Here is a 9064-nt window from a genome sequence, read left to right as displayed (position 1 = left end):
CTGGACCTGGCTGAGGAGGATATGGAGGGGCTGCATGCCTCCTCTGATGAGAGGGACGTTGAAGGGGATATTGATGATGAGGTCCTCAAAGTTGAAGATACTGATGATGAGGCCATCGCACTGGCCAGCCAAGGCAAGTGCACTTGGGAGGCCCTCATAGCTGCAAAATTTGAGGAGGATGATGACAAGGTGCAGTGAGCACAGTCCTGACATTCTCACCTTGCACCTGTGAATGTTTGGCTCCTGTGTGACTGCTGGCAGTGCACATACCCTCAGCGCTCAGGCTCATGTCATGGAGATGCAGTGGAGACCCTAACAGTCGCTAAACTCAAGTAGATGATGACGACACGCAGTGATAACACTTCACAGATCTTCACATTGCCTCTGTGAATGTCTGACTCATGTCTGGCCGAGGGTAGCTCACTTGTACTCTGTGATAAGTTTCTTATCATGGAGATGGAGATGCAGCCGTGAAACTATAAATGCACCCAATGCTTTGTTAACTTTTAGCACCTGTCCCCTTCAGGAGCATAGCATCATAGGACACAGATGCTGAAGAGATGGGGAGTCAGATCCACCTCAAAAACACGGAGAGCACACAGAAAGAATGACGGAACTCTGTGACACCTACCCTCGGCATTCTGGTAGCTATGGCAAGCACCATCAAGGTGCAGGCATCAGTAGTGTGTACAGTGATTGTGATGCCGGATCACCACTTTGGTCTGAAGGCCGCATAAAGCACAAGGAAGAAGCCCTGGACTACACCTGTGTGACAGGAGCACTGCTTATCATAACAAGGAGCCATAGGCAAGGGAGACATTCTTGTGAGTTTATTTACAAAAGTGAACATTAAGTTCAAGTGATTAACACCCATGCTCAGGATGTGCAACTTACTTTCTGCCATGCTTGGCCTAAATAGCCAAGTGGTTATGGTACTGGGCTTGTAACCCCAAGATCAAGAGTTCAAATCTCGCAATGGCAAACTATGAAACAATGTAACTTCATCTGAAACAGATGGAAACGGGTTTGTACTTGAAAGAGTTACTTTCTGCCACCTTAAAATGGCCTCCCAAGTGCGTCAGAACTACCACAAGGAATGTGAGGGTGCTGTTAACAAGCAGATCAACCTGGAGCTCTATTCCTCCTATGTTTATCTCTCCATATCTTTTTACTTTGACCGGGATAATGTTGCCCTGCGTCACTTTGCTGAGTTCTTCAAGGAAAATTCCAGAATAAACGTGGAGGCCAGGTCAGCCTGGAGGACATCAAGAAACCAGAGCAAGATGAGTGGAGCAATGGTCTGGAGGCAATGCAGAGAGCTCTGCAGATGGAGAAGAATGTGAACCAGAGTCTGCTGGTTCTGCACAAGCTCTCCTCTGGGAAAACTGACCCTCATCTTTGTGACTTCCTGGAGACTCACTACTTGGATGAGCAAGTGAAGATGATCAAGAAGCTTGGAGATCACATCACCAACCTGAGGAGACTGGGAGCCCCTGAGAATGGCATGGGAGAGTACCTGTTTGACAAGCTCACCCTGGGGGAGAGTGACTGAACTGACTGTAGGGAACAATCTTATTGTTTGCTATTGTATTTGAACTGCCAGCCTGAGGTAGTTCAAGGAGCTGTTCAGACTTGGGCTTCATTGTGAATGCTAACCCTAAATAAATAAAACTTCTTAACCTTCCTAACACTGCCGCGACATCTTGGTGTTCCCCCCGACATCCACAGTGGAGGTGGAGGCAGCCTGCTGACTGCGACGCCATGTGCTGTGATGACCTTGGCGGGTGTCCTTTGGAGGGCTGAGACCTGGAGGGCTCTGGCCTGCTTTTGGGGTCCTGCTGTGTGGCAGTGGCACCCTCCTTGGCCTGTGGAGCTGGAACTGCTGGGATCCCAGGAAGAGGAGATTTGGATGGGCCGGAACTCCCAGAGTCAACTGGGTGGATGACCCCAGGGTGTGCACCTGTTGATCATCCTCCCTATGGGTGCCTGATGGCCCCTGACTGACTCCTTAAAGAGAAGGAGTAGCTGAAGTGAGATCGAGCTGCCCGGCACCCCTCTCACCTCGATACTGTTGGAGTCTAACTATGGCATCAGCGATGGAGTTCAGCCCACTGTAGGACCAATGTCCTGGACCAAGGCCTCCATGGCGGGCGTCACTCTACCAGTGTTGAGCTTGGTGTGTTGGCATGCTGGCATTATCACCTCAGAACGAAGGTGGACAGACTTCTCCATCGCACCTTGCAATCTGAGGAGTGCAGCTGACATCCCTTCCTGATGTTCCCGAGCTTGCCTTTGCAGCTCCAGCAACTGACATATGACTGAGTCCAGAGGCTCCTCGTTTGATTTGGGCTCAGCAGATTGCTAGCCTCCAGCAGTCCTCTGATTGCTGGACACCTGGGAAGCCCCTGCTGCCACTTGCTGTGGTGGTCACAATCTGGAGAGCAGATCGCGCTGTCTAATCTCTGCTGTGGATTAGACAGTGCAATCTGCTCACCAGATTGTGACCCCAGTCCTGCTGTAGAACTAGGCCCCACCAAGGTGTGTGTCTCTGCACTGGTGGAGGGTGTGGGTGAGCGCTGTGACGGGTTTTCGGTTAGGGTGACATTAGATTTGTTTCCGCGGTGTCTTCGAGGCTTGAGTCGAGGATCTGGCTCATGGGCCTCCTCGGCTGCTTCCCAGGTGTGTCTGCAGAACCAAGGAGAGATGATTAGTGCATACAGGGGACTGTGGAATAGGGGAGCTCACTCAAAGCATGGTTGTCTGATGGATGTTGCACTGCTGGATCCTCACTTGGTTCAGCACTGCTAACCTCACTATCAGCACAGGAATGGTCCAGATCGTCACCAGCCAGCTGGATGACTCTATTTTCAAAATCTGTGAGGACCTTGATGTCAGGCATTCCTCCACCAGTCTGCAACCTCTCTCTTTTTTGTGTGCCAGCTTGTCCTGCATGAGTACAGATGGGGAGAGAGTAAGCAGGACACCTGCCAGGCTAGACTGCCTGTGTGGGTAGTGACTGGTGACATGGACAGGATGAGGATATGATCCGCAGGGCTGATGGTGTGGGTGAGAGAGTGAATGCTGATATCCATTGAATTAGCTGTGAAAGAGATCCCTGTGGATGTGTGGTGGGTTCGTGAGTGTGTGAGTTAAGAGTGATGAGAAATGTGACTTACCCTGGTGGAATGGAAGAAATCATTCATCCTTTTTTGGCACTGGGTGGCTGTTCTTTTTTGCAGGGCATTGGCACTGACCACCACTACCACTGCCTCCCATACTGGATTTGTCGCTTTGCTTGTTGGTCTTCACCCAGAGTCAGGGTAGAAGGCTTCACGGCGGGCCTCCACTGTGTTCAGTCGGCACCAGAGGGAGGCATCGCTAAATTTGGTGGGCAGCATGTTTTCTCCTTTTGGCAACAATGAGTTTGCAGCAGCTTCCGATCCCTTAGAGAGAGCTAGCTCTGTGCAGGGACGCCCGGATTACTGAAGATCTGAGGTGACAGTGGGACAGGTGAATCAGAGGCCGCTATGCCAGCGATCTGGCGTGTGTCCTGGGAATGCATTATTAATGAGGCGGGTTGCCCCAGGAACAAGGTGATCCCAGTGCAAAAACCTGCCATTGTGGCCGAAGGGTAAAACCTCCTTTTTCCCGCCCACTACCACGCTTTTTGCAAACCTGGGATGATTCTGCCCAGCATCCCTCTTCCTGCAATTTCCAAATTTGGTGCCCTATCTTTGTTACCTTTTGGAATACATCACAGAGATAGAGAATTTCATTTTTAAGTGCCTTCAAGTGCTGCAACTGCCCCTTTGGAATAAGATGGATTGCAATTTAAGAGAGACTGTCTCCAGAAAAATAACCAACTTACACTGAACACCTGGAATTTCAAGGCAACACAAAGGAACATCAGAACATATATATTTTCTTTCTTATGGTCCTTAACTTTTATCAGTACCACCTCCTCCATCCTGTAACTTGTTCTGTTCATGGGACGGGGCCATCACTGGCTAGGTCAGCATTTATTGCCCATCCCCAACTGCCCTTATTTAGAGAGCATTTAAGAGTCAACCACATTGCAATGGGTTTGGAGTCACATGTACACCAGACCAGGTGAGGACAGATTTCCTTCTCTAAGGGGTGTTAGTGAACCAGATGGGTTGTTATTACAATGATTTAAATTCCAGATTTTTATCAAATTCAAATTTTGAACATGGGTCCCCAGAGCATTACCCTGGGTCTCTGGAATACTAGTTCAGTGACAATACCACTATGCTGTGTAATTCAGGGTGCGTTTTTACCTTTTTAATGAGACTTATATTTTTACCTGAGTAGGACTGTAAATTTAAGAATAATCCTGTGTTGTAAGATCACATGATCTGTGTAAACCAATGGGTCAGCAACATGGGGAACCTCTAGGAAGGGAGTTCTTTTTTAGTTATGGAGTTTGATGCACACCTGTAGTTGCTGCTGCTGTCTTGTAAATAAACTTAAATGCTTCCACTAAGAAAAGTTGTCTGATAATCAATTCTATAACACTGGCAGTGCCAGCGCTTGTTGCCCATTCCTAATTATCCATTGACCTAAGTGAATGTAGGCCATTGCAGAGGACAGTTAAAAGCCACATTTCTGTGGGTCTGGAATCACATACAGCTAGACCAGGTATGGGTGAACCCAATGGGTATTTGTGACAATCAATGATAGTTTCATGGATCACTAGTCCAGTGATATTACCACTGTGCCAGCATTTCCCCCTGGAGGCATTCATACATATTACCTGACTGCCTGTCATCAGGTCTGACATTAGTTTCAGCTTACTCAGGAACAGATTCCACTTTGCTCTCTAGCTGCATTTGAAGACACAAAAAATTAATGTCCTGCTTGGACCTGAGTTTAGCTTCAAACCACACATCTAGCCCACCACCTGACCATTAATCTTCCATCTCCAGAAAATCATGCGCCCTTATCTGTACCTCGCTCTCTCTACTGGTGAAATCAATTTCTGCAGCATTGAAAACCTAACAAAAAAACTTTTGGATTCTTCAGCTCCATGCAATGCCAACTACAACGCACCCAGAGCTTTGCACTCAGTATACTGTAGAATCCTACACACTGATCATCCCATGTCCTTGTTGACCTCCCTCATGATCTCTGTCTCCTTCTGTAACCTTTTTCAACTCAGGATGCATCCTGCACTCTTTTTTTGCTCTTTCAGAGGATGTGGGTGTCCAAGGCCAGCATTTGTTAACTATGAGAAGGTGGTGGTGAGCCAAACTCTTGAACTGCTGCAGTCCATGTGGTGTAGTTACAGCCATGGTGCTGTTGGAGAGGGTGTTCCAGGATTTTGACCCAGCAACAGTGAAGGCCTAGATCTGTGCTGGGTGGTCCCTCTGTTTTCATTCCTTTTTGACATTGATACAACTGAGTAGCTTGCTAGGCCATTTCAGAGGGAATTCTGATAGATCTGGAGCCATATGGAGGTCAGATAGGTAAAGATGGCAGATTTCCTTCCCTAAAGGGCATTAGTGAAGCAGATAGGTTTTTACAACATCAATGTTAGTTTAATAAGAAGATAAAAGCAAAATACTGTGGATGCTAGAAATCTGAAACAAAAACAGAAAATGCTGGAAAAACTCACCAGGTCTAGTAGCACCTGTGGAAAGAGAAACAGAGTTAATGCTTCAAGCCCGTAGGACACTGAAAAAGGGTCATATGGACTCAAAGCATTAACTAATGCTAGCTTAATGGTCACCGTTACTAAGACTAGCTTTATTTATAAATTTATAAATCCCACCAGCTGTCATGCTGGGATTTGAGCCCATGTCCCATAGCTATTACCTAGTCCAGTGACATTACCACTATGCTACCACCTCCCCTAACTAGGAATGATTGAGGGTCTAAAAATAAAAACAAAAAACTGCGGATGCTGGAAATCCAAAACAAAAACAGAATTACCTGGAACAACTCAGCAGGTCTGGCAGCGTCGGCGGAGAAGAAAAGAGTTGACGTTTCGAGTCCTCATGACCCTTCCACAGAACTGAACGAATGTAAGGAAAGGGGTGAAATATAAGCTGGTTTAAGGTGGGAAAAAGGTTTTGAAACGTCAATTCTTTTCTTCTCCGCTGATGCTGCCAGACCTGCTGAGTTTTTCCAGGTAATTATGTTTTTATTTTTGAGGGTCTACCAATCAGTCTGGTAAGTAACAAATGCTTTTTGTTTTTTTCCTTATGGCGTGGGTGACACTGGATAAGGCTGTTTTTATTTTTTATCCTGATTTGACCTGACAGTGATAAGGATCAAATGTAGCATGTGACCAGAATCACATGCAGGCCAGACCAGGCAGGAGTGGCAGATTTCCTTCCCGTTCCTGGTCATTTTGCAGTGCCAGCTAGTTCAATACCATACCACTAGGCTACCCCTGCTCTGGGGGATTCGCAATTCAATTCTTCTATTTTACTAATGAAGCCAGCAAAAGAAATGGCCCTTTAACTTAATAAGGATATTGAAAAATTATTGTGTTCATATTCAAAAAACATCAAATTTCTTATATTAGGATGCTTTAAACACCAGATTGGAAATATGATTTGCACCAGCACTGTTGTGAATGGAAGAATCTTCTTCCTTATGGTTTAGTCTTCTTCTTCCATTACACTAATTTGACTTCCCTATACAGGTATGTGGTGTATAATATGCCAATATTTGCCCTCTTTAATATACAAATACTGACAGTGCCTTAATCTGGATCCAACCTGTAATGCTAAATTAACCAGCAGCTCAACCACAACAACTTATATTTATGTGGTGGCTTTAACATAGTGAAAGTTCTGAAGGCATTTCACAGGAGTATTACAACACAAAATATATCACTGAGCCACAAAGGAGGTATTAGATCAGATGACCAAAAACATGGCCAAAGAGATAGGTTTTAAGGAGTGTATTAAAGGAGGAGAGCAAGGTAGAGAGGTGTAGGGAGGGAATTTTCGGCTTAGGGTGAAAGCACAACAACCAATGGTGCAATGGTGCAGTGATTAAAATTGTGAATGTTCAAGAAGCCTGAATTAGATGAGTGTAAATATCTCAGAGGTCTGAGACTGGAGGAAATTATAGACATGGGGAAGGGTGAGTCAATGGAGGGATTTGAAAACAAGGACAGGAATTTGAAAATTGAGGAGTTACTTGACCAGGAGCCAACACAGGTCAGCTAACACAGCGATGATAGAGATACAGCAGAGTTTTAGATGATCTCAAGTTTACAAAGGATAAAATATGGGAGACTAGTCAGGGGTGTATTGGAATAATCAAGTATTTCTCTTTTCATGTAGTGCCCTTGTCATTTGAGGGATGCAGCCATCTGAATTAACTGATATCCTACAGCCAAACCTACAGGTAACAAAATGCATGAGGTTTTGGCAGCAAGTGAGCTGAGGTAGGGGTTGAAGTGCAGTGATGTCACAGAGGTGGAAATAGGCGTTCTTAGTGATGGCCATTAGCTCATCTCAGGGTCAGCTATGACATTAAAGTTGCGAACATTCTGGTTTAGTCTCAGACAATTGCCAGGGAGATGGGTGAAATCGATAGCTAGAGAATAGAGTTTGGAGCAGGGACCAAAGACGATGGCTTCAGTCTTCCCAATATTTAATTGGAGAAAATTTTTGCTCCTCAGTATTGGATGTTGGATAAGCAGTCTACTAACTTAGCAACAGTGGAGAAGTTGGGAGATCTGATGGTGAGGTAGACCTGGTGTCGTCAACATAAGTATGAAAATTAATGCTGTTCATTTGGAAGGTGTCAACGAGAAGCAGCATGTAGATGAGAAATAGGAGGGGGCTTGGGGCACACCTGAGGACCAATGCATGGGCAGGAAGAGAAGCCACTGTAAGTGATATTCTGCATATGGTGCAATAAATATCGTGGATAAGAATAAAACCAGGGGCATGATTTCACGTTTCACCCATGTTCCCATGTCCCAGGTCAAAAAAATCTGTAGACAGCCTACCCATGCTCAGGTGGGTTTCTCCACAGCTATTCAATGCTCGGAGGGGGTTTAATTGACTCAAGGAGAGACTCTAGCCCCCAACTGGGGAGGAAGTCCCATCTCCAAGAGTTGCTGGCCAATCAGATGACCCGTAGCTCTCTGGTCCCAGCAGTGCCACCACTCGTGGTGGTCACTGCTGGGACCACATCCAGTTCTCAATGGAGCTCTTCTCTGGAGCCAGATGGGGAAGTAGGCTGGGTGGGATTTCAGCTGAGCCAGGCTTGGAGCATGCATAAAATTACAGTGGGGTCAGAGGTGGGTGGGTGGGTACTGGGAAAGGTGAGCACACCTAATTTTGTGCCCTTGCCCACCTGCCAACCTGCCCCCAGGGGCAGCGTAAAATTCTGTCCCAGGTGAGAGCAGATTCACCCAGCTGGACGATGATAGAGAGGGTTTGGAGGAAGATGGTGTGGTCAACTGTGCATTGGAGGCGGTTCAAATGAGGTTTACTAGATTGATACTTGAGAAAAGGCTGGACAGACTGGGCTTGTTTCCACTGGAGTTTAAAAGAGTGAGGGGTGATTTGATTGAAGTATACAAGATCCTGAATGGCCTTGACAAGGTGGAGGTCGAAAGGGTCTTTCCTCTTGTGGGTCAGGCCAGAACTAGGGGGCGCTGTTTTAAAATTAGGGTTCACCCTTTTAGGACAGAAATGGGAAGAATTTTTTTCTCTCAGAGGGTTGTGCGACTTTGGAACTCCTCTGACTCAGAAGGCGGTGGAGGTGGGGCCATTGAATATTTTTAAGGCAGAGGTAGATAGATTATTGTTAGGCAAGGGAATCAAAGGTTATAAGGGTTAGATGGGAATGTGGAAATTGAAACACAAGAAGTCAGCCATGATCTTTTTGAATGGCGGAGCAGGCTCGATGGGCTGAATGGTCTATTCCTGTTTCTATTTCTTACGTTCTAAAGGCTACAGACAGGGTGAGAAGGTCGAGGACAGATAGTTTACCTTTGTCGCAGTCACGTAATTGGCTGCCCATTTGACAACTCTCCGGTCGTCACTTCTATTGACAACAATACAATTAAGAG

The 9064-nt window shown here is 46.3% G+C and overlaps 1 pseudogene; it reads left to right on the top strand.

Moving 5' to 3' along the window:
• Positions 1 to 1061: 1061 nt before the first annotated feature.
• Positions 1062 to 1552, top strand: LOC121281095 (annotated as a pseudogene).
• Positions 1553 to 9064: the final 7512 nt, after the last annotated feature.

The sequence above is a fragment of the Carcharodon carcharias genome, chromosome 8, assembly GCF_017639515.1.
Source record: "Carcharodon carcharias isolate sCarCar2 chromosome 8, sCarCar2.pri, whole genome shotgun sequence".
Taxonomy (NCBI): Eukaryota; Metazoa; Chordata; class Chondrichthyes; order Lamniformes; family Lamnidae; genus Carcharodon; species Carcharodon carcharias.
The sequence above is the reverse complement of the archived record's forward strand: the minus strand, read 5'-3'. Positions and strand labels throughout refer to the sequence as shown.